We start from the raw sequence: 14,838 nt of genomic DNA, 5'->3' as shown, positions 1-14,838 counted from the left end.
TGGTTTGACTGACTTCCACTAAATCAAACAAATTATTCTGTACAGTATCTGTGCTTTGACATGCACCAGAGTGGGCTGAACTGTAACGGGCTCATGTGAACTGAAACACTTTAAACTGCTAATTTGTGGGTTTGGGATTCTGACAAGGCAGTTTTAGGGTGACACGGCTTGATATTATTGAAATAACACCAGTGCCAAAAGAAAAAAAAAAGCACCAGCAGTGCTCAAACATTCAACTGAAATGGTTTCTTAGAACATACACAGAGCAACAAAGAGGAGGAAAAAGGGCAGGAAAAAATCCATCGAGGACAAAGCCTGTGGCTGGGCTCCAAGGCTCGTACTGGAGGAAGCAACATGCACGTATCCAATGATAGGGCGAACAAAAGTCTTGTCTGGACTCTCCTTACTTGGAAACAAGAGAGGCAGGCCCACTCATTGTGTGAATGAATACAAATCAGGTAAGAAAACACCTTTGTGTTTCAGGTGGAAACCTGAAGCGAGACTCTCCTGCAAGCCACACAAAAACACTCCTCCTTTGATACTGATCTTCTTAACCTTGTTTTTCAGCAACAAGCTGCTCTGTAAAACCACTGTGTCACAATGGGGCAAAGGGGGGTGGAGGAGGAAAGGAAAGTTTCAGCACAGTGATACATTTAATCTGGCTGAAAAGCTTCCATTGTGGACTACAGTGCAGTTCTCATTAAAGCACTATGACATTTGCAGCAACAGAGGAACGACCTCCATGGAAAAGAAAAGGGTATAATAGCAAAGAATGGAAGGTGACTGTGTAGTCAATCAAACGTACAAGGCATTACAATACAGGCAAGCTAAGCAGGTGAATACTTTATTACACATTCATGTTGTCATTCACTCTCTGGCCAGACGTTCTCCTTCCTTGTATGTCCTGCGTATTTTTTTTTTTAAATGTCTTTAAGTCCCAGGTCAGCCTGCAGTTGCTGTGTCACGGTACCATCTGTCGAAGACTAAAAAGGTGTTTTCAATGGGTCTGCGAGCACAAAAGGAGCTCACTCCTGGCTAATGGCCCATCACTGACCCTGACATTTTTCTTTTGCGGTGTGCCAACGTGTCAGAGGAAGGGAGATTGTTTTCTGACACAAATGGTCTTTTTTGGTTGTTGAAAATAAACTGTCATGGTTACCGTAATGTTAACGCTGATCAAAGGCCGGTGGCTCGATCAAATATCCTGAGGGGTGGTGAACTTTAAAAGCTGTGCCACAGCTTCTCTAATCACACACCGGCTCTGTGTAATTTACTTCTAACCTCAGTACCACTGCCAGTGCCATCACATTAAATTGCTCACAACTTGAAACTGTAATAGATTAACTGACTTCTGAATGGATTAAAATCATGCAATACTAAAATATGTCCCCAATTCTTCTTTAGCCCCTTAAGTCCATTTTGATGCAATATATTTAGCTAACTCAAAACACTAAGCAGCCAATCTAAGGGATAACTGCTGCAGTTAGAATGGCTTTAAATTAAACCAAGACAGACAAAACATGCACCATAGACTGTCGGTGTGATCTTTACAACTCAAATCTAAGAAACTGTGCAGCTGAGTTGGAAAGACACTTTTAGTCCAGTGATCCATTAATTAGTAGGCTTAAGCTATAGTTTTTGATAAGATATTTGAAATATTAAAAACTGCCTCTGCTTGTAACCCCTGAAATATAATGTTTCACTTTTTAAAATAACACTAATCTTTATGACATCACACTCAACTACTATAAAAACTCAGAAAGCAAAGAATCCAAATGCTAAAATATGATTAATGATTCAAGGAAAGTCTGTATCTGTCAAAAAATTCGACTCTGATGCACAAAAAAATCCACTTCAAAATCATTTGTCTGTCTTTCTGTGTCTGAGGTCAAACTAATACTGCAGGAATCTCGTTCATAAAAATCATCCAGGCAGATTTTTCCACCAGACTCCAAATGCTGTGACTCCAGTGGCTTGTGGGAAAAAAAGTCTGAGCCATGTGAAACTCCAGTTAGCATCAGTGGTCTCTGCTGACTGCGAAACAGGAGAAGTTAAGTCTTTAGTGCTGCGGTGCAGATCATGTATCAAGAATAGCAGATCCAGTTTCCCAGGTGTCAGAGAGCCCTGTGAAGTGGGGTGACTATCACATTTCCAGGTCAAGATGATCAAAGTGCTGGGTACACTTCGTACAATTTCCACCCAGCCAAAACATTCAATAACGCATTCAGAAATGCATTTTCCTGGCAGACAATAATGCAGAGCGATGTTTGGCCATGTCAAGTGGTAATTTGAGGGAAGAGCTGGAAAGGCAGGGCATCCATTTTCAATGTTTACCCTAAAAAGAGGAACGACTTCCACTTTACTCAGACAAAGAAAATGTCTAAATGCTACTCCGAGATGAAATTAGTGGTAATCTAACCATAGAGCTCCTAACTGCACAGCAGTAGCACGCTATCACACTTCTCCTGCATTGTATCAGTGTTTTCCCCGGGGCTGCTCACATCTGAAAAGCTGGGTGTGATGGATGGCATGGTGTCACCGGGCTTAAAATAAAAGTGGACATCTGAAGGGTAAAAATGATCTATTTTGGGAAGGGCATTTTCATTTGCACCAGCAGCAGAGGTGGTCATGGAAAAGGAAACGCTTCTTTTTTTTTCCAGGTCTATTTTAATTCAGCAGGGATAAGGGGGAGTGTTCAAAGTACTGTGTCATGAAGGTTTTATTTGACACTTCCTATTACTCAGGAATGATGGAGGGAATTTAAACCATCACCACCTCAGTGAAAAGAGTAATTATGTCTGCTGCAATTGCACTAAATTTAATCAAATCCCCAGATCTTAGTCAGGTTTATTTATGCAACCACAAATCACAGGTTTCTCTCAGACGGCTTATCAATATTTTTAGATTAACAATAAATGAAATGACTATGAAAGGGTCACTTGTAGTGACAAACACACAGAGAAATATCACCTTTCCAGTTCCACTCAGCTCTCCAGAGCTTTTCTTGCGTCTTTCATCTCATCGCTTTACAGTTCTGATGAAGTCAAAGTCTGTAAGTTAAGTTATTAAGTCAAAATTTCCACACACAGCAGGCAGCTGTTATGATAATCTGACTACCCGCCCAGCAACGAAACGACAGACAAACAACGTTAGCGACTAGCTGATGATCACAGTGGAGCATTTAGCAGCTCAAGAGTCAGACATTTTCCGCAGGAAGACGAATATTGGAGTTAAATTTTCCTAATACAACTCAGAATAACTTGCTGCTGCTGGATGTATAGGCAGCTGTTTGCTAACACGTTCACCATACCAGCTCTTATTGATATGGCTTCTATTACAACCCCGCTGGCCGACGCAAGCACTTGTGCACTGTGTTTGAAATTAGGAATCATTATTCTAACTGTGTGCCTTCGCCCTGTTTAGCACAATGTCACACCACCGTACTGCAAACCACATCGTCGCTCTGATACGCTGCTCACAGTTTGTGATCTTTCTGCTCAATATTTATCTATTACCCAAACTGGAGCATATGTAGTACAACATCCTTTTTCCTAGACTGCGTTTCAGTGAAGGGAATGCGACTAGAGACACTCGATTCTGGTAAAAAGAAAAATATCTATCAGAATAAAAATTGAAGAAACCTCAAGAAGAGCAAATTTTCTCTTCGAGGATGGACAGGATGCAGTATTTGTCAGCTGTAGAGAGGAGACAGGTGTGGCAACAGTGGAGTTACAACACAGAGAAATGGAAGTACAAGTGCAGCTGCTACTAAGTCAAAGACAGCTGCACTGTATCAAACCAAGTAGCAGAACTTCTAGATTTTTAACAAATTTGGCACTTGTTCTAGTGGTAAATTCCTTTTTCGCTAGGAAAGCCCTATGAGCTAACCGACAGTGTGTCAAAGCTTTTCAAAAGCCGCCCAGGCCATGCTATCCCTGTCATTACCATAGACAGCCCCCCATCATGCTCTCTGGTGCACAGGGTTCATTACACAGAATTAGATGTCACACAGATCAGAGCGAGCGTGATGCCACACACTGCTCTCCTCCTCAGTTATCTCTGTAAAGCACCGTTGCGAGGTGGATCGATAGCTGAGGTTTGGAGCTTCATTAGCTCAGTATGACTCCATCTCCATCAAGACACCTCTGGCACGCTACGCTAGTGTTGCGAGCTATATTTTACTCCCTGATCCTGAAGGTCCTGCTGTTTTACACACAAACACACAGGGACAAACAAGACCTTCACACATGATGGGGGTGGAGGAATCTGTGTCAGTCTCTGGCTCGATAAACAGGAGAAAGAAAGAGGACAAACAAACAGAGGTAAGTGATTAATGGTGTCACAAAGTGCCTTGAGTGGAGGGAAAAAATTACAAGGATGAAAAGGGCTCATTTACGGCTTTTCATTTCAAAGGAAAATCAGTGGGAAAAAAGCTACAAAGCAACTGGGATTTTCACAATGCTAATGATGTTTTGTTTGCATCGAAACGGCCAGTTGGTTTCATTTGGAAATAAGTTCAATTAAACCAACAGAGAAGATAAATGTGTAACAACCTCGCAACATGATTCAGCATTCGCTGCACTTTTAGGATGTTTGATCTGGCTGCGAGGCAATTCAAGTGCGCTGATAGCATCTGCCTCTTCTTCTTCTCTGTTCCATTAAGAATCATGTTCTGGTGAAGCTTATCAGACATCTAGGAATTCATCCACTTCTTCTGAGGGGGCTGGAGGGAGGCCAACTGTACTGGAAACAGAAGGGAGGGCCGTGCTTTTAAAGGCCGCTTGGAGACGGGGAAAGGGGGCTATCATGTCGGCAGAGATCTCCAGGGCAACATAAATGTGCCACGAACGCTGGGTTTAACAACTGGGCAGAGACATCACTTACCAACTGCTGCAGTATTTATTTCTAAAACATTTTCTCTGGTTTAAATACTTCCCAATTTTCGAGCAAGTGGATATTTTTCCCTCATGTCGTAAAGGTCCCCTGTGGTATATGTGAAATATAGAGATGCAGCCAGAAGGTCATGGCGGAAAACCAAATACACCTGGTCAAAGTCATCTTAATCAGTGTGGATAAAACAAGACATTAGAGGCAACTGCAGCAACACTTGAGGGGAGGGTGTGTCACGCCACCAGCCTGCAATTTGTACAACCATCAGAGGCCGTAATTACATTAACCTCAGACACCTCCTCTGTAAAAGTAATAGAGGAACCTACTTGAAACAAGGGAGGGGAAAGCTTTCAACCCATACTTGAAGTTAAGGTTTTGTTGGCATCACAACATTGGAAGAATTGGTTTGATTTGAGTGGTATCTACTAAAAGTAATTCAAGATCAGCTTCAGGGTCTTTCTAAATGACTGCCTTTTGCTCTCCTGTTAAGCTCTACAGTTTCAAAAATGTGTTGGCCGGGGGAAGAGGCCAGCCTGAGCAGGGGAGCGGGATGCCAAGGAATGTACTTAAGATCTAAAACAGACAAGATTTAAAGCCAAGAGCATTTAAATGCCAATACTAATCCACAAAATAATTCACTGCATAGCACAAACTGACTCTCCCTTACAGATACCATATGTTACCTCTGTGAGGAGGTGAAATGGGAAAAAAAGAAATGCCAGAAGAGATGCTTTCTTCTTCTAAAACTGTGTTATCTTAGTAATGAAATAGAAAACCATGCTCCTCTCTCTCTCTCTCTCTCTCTCGCTTCATGTTCTAAAGCGAGTCTATATTTCTGCTCTCTGTGGGTCCCGCTGTTGTTCTTGCCTCCATCATTGGGAGATTAGCCCAGAACAAACTGTTTGGTTTGCAGGGAGTTAAAATTTGCTAATGCATACACTCTCAAGTGTCCTTGTCTGCCACACTGCACTTAATTAGCATTTTAGTGCGAGCAGTTCTCTCTCCTTCAGTACCTCTGAAGGGGAAACATCACTCCGGCTCACACAAACACACACAGACACACACACATATATACTTTTAAAGTTGAGCTCCTGTAGTTTCTTACACGATTTGAGAGCAGGACGGGGAATGGAAAAGAGAGTTTGTGGGGGTCGATGGAAAAATGGGATAAAAGTCTCTCATGTGAAAACAGATGTCGGGGCTTCAGAGTTGTCTCAACTGAATTGGCTTGAAAGGACGTATTAATATATGGGTCAGATGTATAAAGCAGAGGTTCAGTGTCGGAGTGTCGACACTGCAGAGGGGTTTCTAGTTTCAGTGACTCGGTGGTTGTGCACAGACAGAAACCAAATCTCCACAGACATTCCTGCTGCTGGGAAGTGAACATTTCCAAATGTGCCACTCTGTGGATGTAAATGAATTAGTGCACTTAACTTGAACACTAAAATGAGCAACCGAGGAGACAATCTTTCACTGTTCAGAGTCGCTCCGGTGAAAGCTAGCGCACCAGGTTGGAAAATTACAGGTAATTGCTGAAGCCATTGAATCCAGTTTGGTTTTGGTTGAAAGACTAAAATAACAAAGCTCTGATTGCTGAAAAGACAAGGGCAGGGAGCTTGGAGGCCCCGTTGCTAAGAGTTAATTTGATACATATTTCTCCCCCTTGAAATGTCTGAGGTACTGGCAAGAGACGACGAAAAAAAAAGAGTGAGAGGGAGGGTGAGACCCCCGCTCTCCCTGCAAATACTATCCATCTGCCATATTACATTTAACCAGCATGAGAAGCTAAGGGAGCGCCCTTGCACAATATTGTGTGAAGGCTGTCAAACTCAATGCAGGAGCTCGGTGCCCACTGCTCAGAGCTGAGGACACGGGGCCGCTTAAATTCAGTCTAATAATAACTTCTGACTGTGTACGCTCAGCACCAGCAAAATAGGAGAACACGTGGCTGAAAAAGAACTTTTAATTATTCATGCCTGTTTTAAAAAAAAAAAATAAAAAATCACCTAATTGAAAGTGTAATATGATGGCCCCCGGATGAAAACACCAACAGCTATCAACAGCTTTTTGAACAGTTTTCGCCTAATCGCCAAATTAGAATTCAAAATGAGCAGCGAGAGTAAAAATCTGCTGCGGATGCAAACAAAAATACCAGATTTTGCAGAACATGTATGAATTTTACTGGCATCTTTGCAGTATTGCTTTGGGTTGCCTCTGTGGTGTAATCTTGTATAAGTTTTTATTGGTAATTTCACTATTTGTGCTTAAATAGAAGTACTCCAGTGATTTAGTACTGCAGGATCCAACAGTTGTCATAGATTTTGCAACAATTACACCTCCTTCTAATCATAATTATCATGATTTTTAAACTCAACATGCCTAGTTTGTAACATAACTTCTAAATTGGAGGAAGACCTCTTTAATTCGTATTGTGTTTTGTTGGTTGGAAGTCTCTGGAAAATACGCAACACCTACTTTGGTGCTGTTATATTTCATTTGAAGAGAGCTAAAATTTAACTGTCACTCCAAATAATGATTATTATCATCATTGCTTAACTAGTTAGTTGAAAATGTCATGTTTTGTCCTCCCAGTCAGTGAATGTTTGGCATTTCACTCCGATAAATGACTTGTGCTTCGTTTTCTGTCAACTAATCGATTTGTTGTTTCAGCACTGAATCCAACATTTTCCTCTAAATTCTGTACGTGCCAACGTCAAAATTATAAAATCACTCTGAGTTCACAGCGAGGTTTGAGCATCTTTAGACCTCTGTGACACAACACGGTGCTAACAGTCAGTGCTGGTAACACTACAGCACTAAAAATCAAGCTCAGAAGGAATCAATTGCCTGCAGGCGAAAAGTGTGAACTTTCATACCCTAAGCCCAATTTCCTTGAAATTGGAGGCCCTAAATCAAATCAAGTCAAGCCAATGCACCATGGAATTATGCAAAAAATGACACAGCTATATAAAATGACAACTAGTAAGAAATACTGCCAAGGCTAAGAAACTTCAGAGCTTGTTTATTCGCTCCACATGTTTTTACCTTCCCGGTGCAGCAATGATGCTACGAGTCAACTCCGATCGTCTTTGTTTTCATCCAGGCCAAGAGGGAGAAATATTGAGTGCACACAGACGATGTAAACATACAAGGAGGAAGAGCAGAGGCAGGGCACTCAACAGTCTTCTGGTCTAGTAAATGCAAGAATAAGATCTACAAAGACTCTTGTTGCTGTCGTGGTTTGATTGTGAAGAGACAGGGTCAGTTTCTGCTCAGACTTGAAGCTGCCTTTTACAGTTCACTTCTGAGTGAAGAGCAGTTCGCTACCTGTGCACGGCTAATCTCAGCTGATGGAAATACCACCACAGAACTTCAAAATCTTAGTGATCAAAAGGAAAAATGGCAAGAGACGGAGAAACACTGAAGAAGCTTTCAACTTCCTAAAGTCAATGCATGATAATGCCATTAAAAGTTGGCCACTGTTTCTGTACTTATATTCTGTCTGTGAGTTATTGTGAAAGTTATTGCTCTCCACTGACCCAAACAGACATTTTCCTCTCTCAAAGCATTGAAATATTAGTAGAGTAGTGTACTAAGAGCTTCTCCCACTTGAGAGTAGCATCTCAGACTAAGATGGATATAATGGCAGCCAGAAAATGAGTCTTTCTTAAGCCTCAAACAAAAACCTAAAAATCCCAAAATTCAGCTGGTAGGCGTCGGCGTTGTCTGCCAAAAGTAACAGGGCGAAGAAATGTGTTAGATGTTAAATTAAAATTGTCCAGAGGCATTCGCATGCTGCTTGCCTTTGATAGTTCGGTCTGCAAGACTTATTAGCTGCAATGTGTTCGATCTAACCCCTCTGTAGGACGAGATGACTAATGCATATCAGGGACTTGTTTCATGAGGATACATGCAGGGTTAAACTAGTCTTACTTTAATTTTGGACTCGTCTAATACAAGGCAGACGTTTTAACAAACATCAAAATTAATTTGAGACTAAGAAGTAGCTGCCTGAGCCTGAGGCTGACTCAGAGCTAATAGACATGTTTCCATGGTTATCGTGCCTTGTAATGTGTATTTTGCTGATGGTCATACATTTCTTTTCAACTTTTCATTTTCTTTGATATTTATGTCTTTTCCATCAACTGTAGCATTAATACTTAACTTACAGCTAGCACTATTTTTCCCAGATCAGGTGTGTTACAGTCACATATTGATACCAACACAGTAAAATGTCATGTAGATAATGACTTTTTTGCTCTCTGTTGGAATGACTACAGCTGAGCAGCTTGAAGTGGGAACTCGGTCGGCCAAATCTTTTAGTTCACAAAACCTCAAGTCAAGTTTTCATCAAAGTTTAGTGTGAAAATCTAAGTGAACTTCATGAAAATCTACAAAAAGCCAGCACAAGAAAGCACAATAAAAGTGACACTTCAAGCAAACAAAAACACCCATGAGGGAGATGTTGTGTTAATATGAGGAACAGTAAAGTGGATGGAAATGTGAAGAGATTTGCATTTTCATTTGTTGATTTTCTGGATATTCTGTTCAAATTTGCGCTACTTTGGATGAAAACATGACCAAAGATCTGACTTTTGCTTCTGCCACAATTTTTTATCTCTTCAGTGGAGCGAAAGCCTGGATGGATGTTTAAGTCACATGCTTCATGCATATCATGAGTTATTCCCTAAGTCTGGGTCCATTGCACAGCTTCCTTTTATTAGTACACTATTCAAACCCAGCAAAGTGGGAAATTTTCTTCCTGCATTTTGACTTTTTCCCAATTACTGAAGCTTCCACTCCATTTTTTTTGAATGCGCAAATAAAAAATCTGCCAAAAAATGTGGATGTAATTGCACCCTTAGATAGATTCTCTCCTTATTCATCAACAAATCATTTTGTACAAAATAAAGTGTGACTAGTTTATTCTATAGTGGGCAGTAAACTGAGATTACAAACTTGTTCTATCAAAGGTAAAACATAACATCGTGGAATTGTAGCTGAAGTAGAGTTTACTGCACATGCTAAGAACACTATATACTTTGTTCCATTGTGTGACTTTTTGAGGGAATTACATTTTATTGGGGATTAAATATATAATTGAGAAGTATAACACATTAGGCAACAAATACTGAGTAATTATAGACAGTTTTGAAACAAAAAAAAAGTTTCAATTTACCCAAAGTCATCCAAATGGCAGAGAAAGCAACTAGAGGAGCTGATTTTTTATTTATTTTTTTTTGTTAGATCTACTCCAAAAACTCCGTTTAACCTTTACTTTGACTCATTAGTGCAAGTATTGGGCAATAAACCAAAAACCACCGTGTTGCTGTTTGTCTCTGCCAACCAGTCAGGCTGTCATTTTAGTCCAGACTTGGCCTTTCACCTTTTCATCCTATTATATATTTGAATGAAATTATGTCATAATTAGCACAAAAATTCTTGAGCGTAGGCCAAAAACATGTTCTGGGAGGTCCCTGTAGCCTTGAGCTTTGGCCACCAAATTCTAATCGGTTCATCCTCGAGTCCAAGTGAGCATTTGTGCCGAAATTAATGAAATTCCATCCAGGCGATTAAGAGATATTTTGCTCATGAGAAAGGGTCTGCTGATCGTACCGACAGTAATAGTATCGACGGACAGACCAAAAACATAATGTCTCCGGCCTCAGCTATTGCTGGCACAGAGGAATAATAAAGTAAAATGTTTTGGATTATAAACCTCTTCAGCCAAGTCCAGAGAAAAGACCAGTCACTCTCCTGCCTGATTTATTATGACAAGAGCCTCTCAGACGGACAGGCGAGTCAGCCTCAGCTTCTACAGCCACATCCATTTTTCTAAAATTTCACAGTGCTTGAGATTCATAAGTGGACCAGCCTGACTGAAACACACAGGATGTGGAGTGCTATATAGGAAATCTGTGAATCACCTCTCAATAATGTACTGATAGTAGAGTACATGCCAGTGTTTGGTGACTGGAGAATTCTTCCTTTCAAAGACAAAGAAACATTAACAAAAATCCAGTATCTTACATGTCAGTCTGGTTGAAGAGTATCCATTACTTAATATACACCCACACTTCTTAGAGCTTAGCTGCAACATGAAAAATTACCACTTAAGGGAAAAATAAACGTATAAAGCTGGTCTGAGGAGCAGGAGGTGGAAGGTTGCCTTCTAATTGCTGGAGGGAGAGAAACCATGTTAGAGTAAACAAAGTCTGATCGATGGTGGGGATTATATCAGAAAGAGCCTTTGGCCTTTGGCCAAGACGAGCAAACACACTGGTCTCTGTCTCTGCTACAGATGGAAAAAATAGCCAAGGCAAAAAGCTGGTGAGTTAAAAGCATTATATTTCACAGAGGGAGGGGTAGAGGGAGGGGAGGGGGGGCAGATATAGCGTAGTACAATGCCAGATATGACATGTAGCCAACTATATCACGTCTTGGCTATTTGTATCAGACAGAAATGCCAGTAGATAAGAGAGCAGTGTTGTGAGTTTGATGGAAGGCTGTTCCGGCTGGAGGCTTAGCTTTAGGTCAGGCTATACTCCCACGGCGCTGCAGTGCTGTGTGTGAAACCTCTCCATCACCACACGCACAAGTTCAACGCGCTGTTAGCTGGTCACGGCCGGGGAGAAATGTATTCTGTATACTCCCGGCTTCAATGTGGCAATTGCAATTCACATAAGCCACTTAAGGAAATCTGCAGAGGGAGAGAAAAAGGTAGAGAACTGAGAGGGGCTTACGAGTTATTGGAGCCTTTTAAACACGGAGGCTCGTCATCAGACAGGGTTTCCTTTTTTTCATCAGGTCTTGTAAATGAGTTCACTCCATTGCTTTTAAACCCCTGTAAAGGTATTAAGTCTGAAAATAACATAATTCATTACCTCTGTCTGAAACATGTTTAACTTGAAGATGTAATATGAGCAAAAGTGCTTTGGTCTTGGCTGCAAGGATTTTTTAAAAAAGGAAAAAAAGAAGGCAAGTAGGTATGTGCAAAATGTAAGCTATTCAGTCTAGGATGTCATTCAGCGCAAAATGAATACTAATGACTTTCGAATCCATTCAGTGACTCACTTCAATTTGTGATTTATATTAATGGGCCGTGTATTGCTTTCTCCACATCCAGCAGGGCTGTGTTCTGCTAAATTTCACCATAATATTCATGTCGATAAACAGGTGACGACTTGGAGAAAGGACTGATTATATTTGCTAATCCCCAAAGAAATTAGGCTAGATTGATGAATGCGTGCATATACTCCACACAAAGCCTTGGGAGTCTCTAAAAGCTGTTACCATGGTGGTATCCCATTAGAATAACAAACATTTCCCCTGGATGTTTAACATCGCTTCCCAGTGAGCACAGCTCTCCCTAAACCTCCCCCCCCTCTCCCTCTCTCTCTCTCTCAAGCACCTGCCTTCACATTTTCCACTTCTAAAATTCCACCAGCCGCGTGGAAAAAAAAGGAAAAAAAAAAAGAAGGGTGAAATATGAAATGCAGTTACGAGAAAACTTGAGTGCCAAAAAAAGGACTTTTCTTCAAACCCGTAATAACTTTCCATGGGAATAGGGAGAAACTTAAAAAGAATAACACTTCCCCTTGATTTTCTACTCCTACCACTTTTTTAAGCAGTCAGTGAATTTCCTGGAGTGATAAGGGCTTAGCCAATGTAATCCTCAGAGGACCCTTCTCTGGCATGCTAGGAATCAAGAAACCTTTCCCTCTCAAAAAAAAAAAAAAATGTAGAAAAAGACAGAGAGAGGGAGGCAACAGTAGGTTTGGGAACAAGGAGGAGAGGCAGCCAGCATGCCATCTCCCACACATGCTGGCGAATGCAAATTAGCATGTGTGGAAAGAGCAGCCGGACTCGTCTCAGCTGGAGATCAACAGAGGAATATTGATATGACAATGCGAGGGGCTTCCCTGACTCCGACAGCAGGGGCCACTGAGGATGCTCTAATTGGCCTCACCAAGGGAAGGGTGGGGCTGTTGGAGGAGGTGTGGGGGCTGCCATAAATGTTTCACAGAGATTGATTCATTATCAGTTTGCTCGACAGGCTGGGTGGGCCTCGTAAAAGTGTACCATCTTGAACTGGTAGCATGTAAGTCACTGGCACGGCGACAGGACAGAATATATCATCCCGACCTTTCACTTCAGATATTGAAATGAGAGCCTGAAACATGACTTGCCACACTGCAGGACTACTACTCTTGCATTTCAAAATGCCGGAGTAGAAAGATAGTGCAATGATAGGTGACAGTGCAAGGGAAAACATTAATAATTTACGAATGTCTCCTCTGTCAGGATATGCCATGCTATGATGTGCTGTCTTTTTGTTTTTTTTTCCCCCTAACACCAGACGTCAAAGCTGGCTGGCAAGTTTGAGGTATAAATACTCTTTTGATTAAGGGGAGACCACATGTGCAGAATATATGGTAGTCTATTTGTATTGTCGTTGAAAAACAGACTTAAAAAGTTTGGCTATTAAATCCCTTTACTGACTCTTATAACTTCTGGTTTACCTTTCTGGTCAATTAATGGCTTCTGTATCATTACCAGCACTTACACATACTGCAACAGTTTGCTACATGAGAGCTCATAAAATTTTACAGCCAAACTCTCTTCCGTCTCCTAATGTGGTTAAACGAGATGTTTTTGCTCAGTGATAAATGTGCACAAATTATTCAATATCCCACAAAAACTAATCTGTCCGTTAAAAAAGAACTGCAGGCTTCACAGACACATGGAGCTGCTGAAGATCACTGGCAGCCATTTAAGAGCCGTGAGAAAGGCAGTTGAGCATCTCAGCTTCTCGCTGGGTGGTTGGTTAAATGTGGTTGACACATTTGCATCTTCAAAGATGCACACAGACAAACTCAATATGTGTGAGAATGTCTGGGCGGCATGTGGAAAACCCCAGCCCTTCCTCTGAAGAGGTTTCCTCCCCGTCTCAAAGACTATACGACGTTTTGAGGTCCTTTATCTGTCAAGCAGTGAGTTGTAAACAAGTTGCTTGGACTGGATGCACAGAACACAGTCGCTGTATACAGTGCAGCACTGTCTGCTCTGCACCACACCGAAAAGACGCCGCAGGAAACTACAAATCAAGAACCATTACACAGCAACAAATATGACAAGAACAGTGCTGCACATTATTTGAGCTCCAAGGCTCATTCACTCAGTGTCTCTTCCAATGAGCGTGAACAATGGAAGCAGAGTGTGCATTGTGCTGCAGAGCACGAGACTGTTCCTCTGAATTGGGGGTAAATTACAAAAGAGGCCTGTGCAAATTAGACGTGATGGCTTCATAATACGTCTGAAGTGTCAGCTTCTCCAGAAACCTATCCCCAGGCTACACTCATGGATCGACACTTTGAACTTCCAATTATTCCTGCCAAACCGCAGCAATCACCATGCTGTAAAACAATCATTCTAACATTACAAAACACATAGGATCAATGCTGACTCAGTTGCTGGCAACGACGGGGTTACAAACTTAAAACATGCTTTTATTTTATGTTGCAGTTAATCTACATGCAGATAAATACCTTCCATTGAAGCTAACAAGCACGTACTTCTTTATTTTTCCTTTTAAAACACAACTTTTCAACCGGGGTCCTGGAAGAAGATTAATATCTCTGAAGTGTTTGTAGTGGTTTTAATCCTGAGAGACCATTTGTTACAGATGGAAGAAGAGGACCGGAGGGAAACAGCTGTATTTCAAGAGGAACCGTCCAGAGCTGTGTTCCCTCCTGATATTCATTTGGTGAGGGAATGTATTCAAGCGCTATCACGGCTCCATAAGATTACTGCACAGAGAGGACTCATAAACAGAAACACAAAACCCGAACAGGATCTGGCATGTGTGCAGCTGCTGAGCAATTTCATATTCCAATATGACCTCTTACTCATGTATAATTCTGCACGCAAAGAAATAAATTACCTTTG

At 41.3% G+C, this 14,838-nt stretch overlaps 1 protein-coding gene across 4 annotated transcripts in view; it reads right to left on the bottom strand.

Annotated features, from left to right (window-relative positions):
* Positions 1–14,838, bottom strand: part of adkb (adenosine kinase b) — a 112,478-nt gene that overhangs the window by 36,054 nt on the left and 61,586 nt on the right. The window lies entirely within an intron of this gene.

Source organism: Amphiprion ocellaris, chromosome 18 (genome assembly GCF_022539595.1).
Source record: "Amphiprion ocellaris isolate individual 3 ecotype Okinawa chromosome 18, ASM2253959v1, whole genome shotgun sequence".
Lineage (NCBI taxonomy): Eukaryota > Metazoa > Chordata > Actinopteri > Pomacentridae > Amphiprion > Amphiprion ocellaris.
Note: the sequence above shows the minus strand (reverse complement) of the source record. Positions and strands in the feature narration are given on the sequence as shown.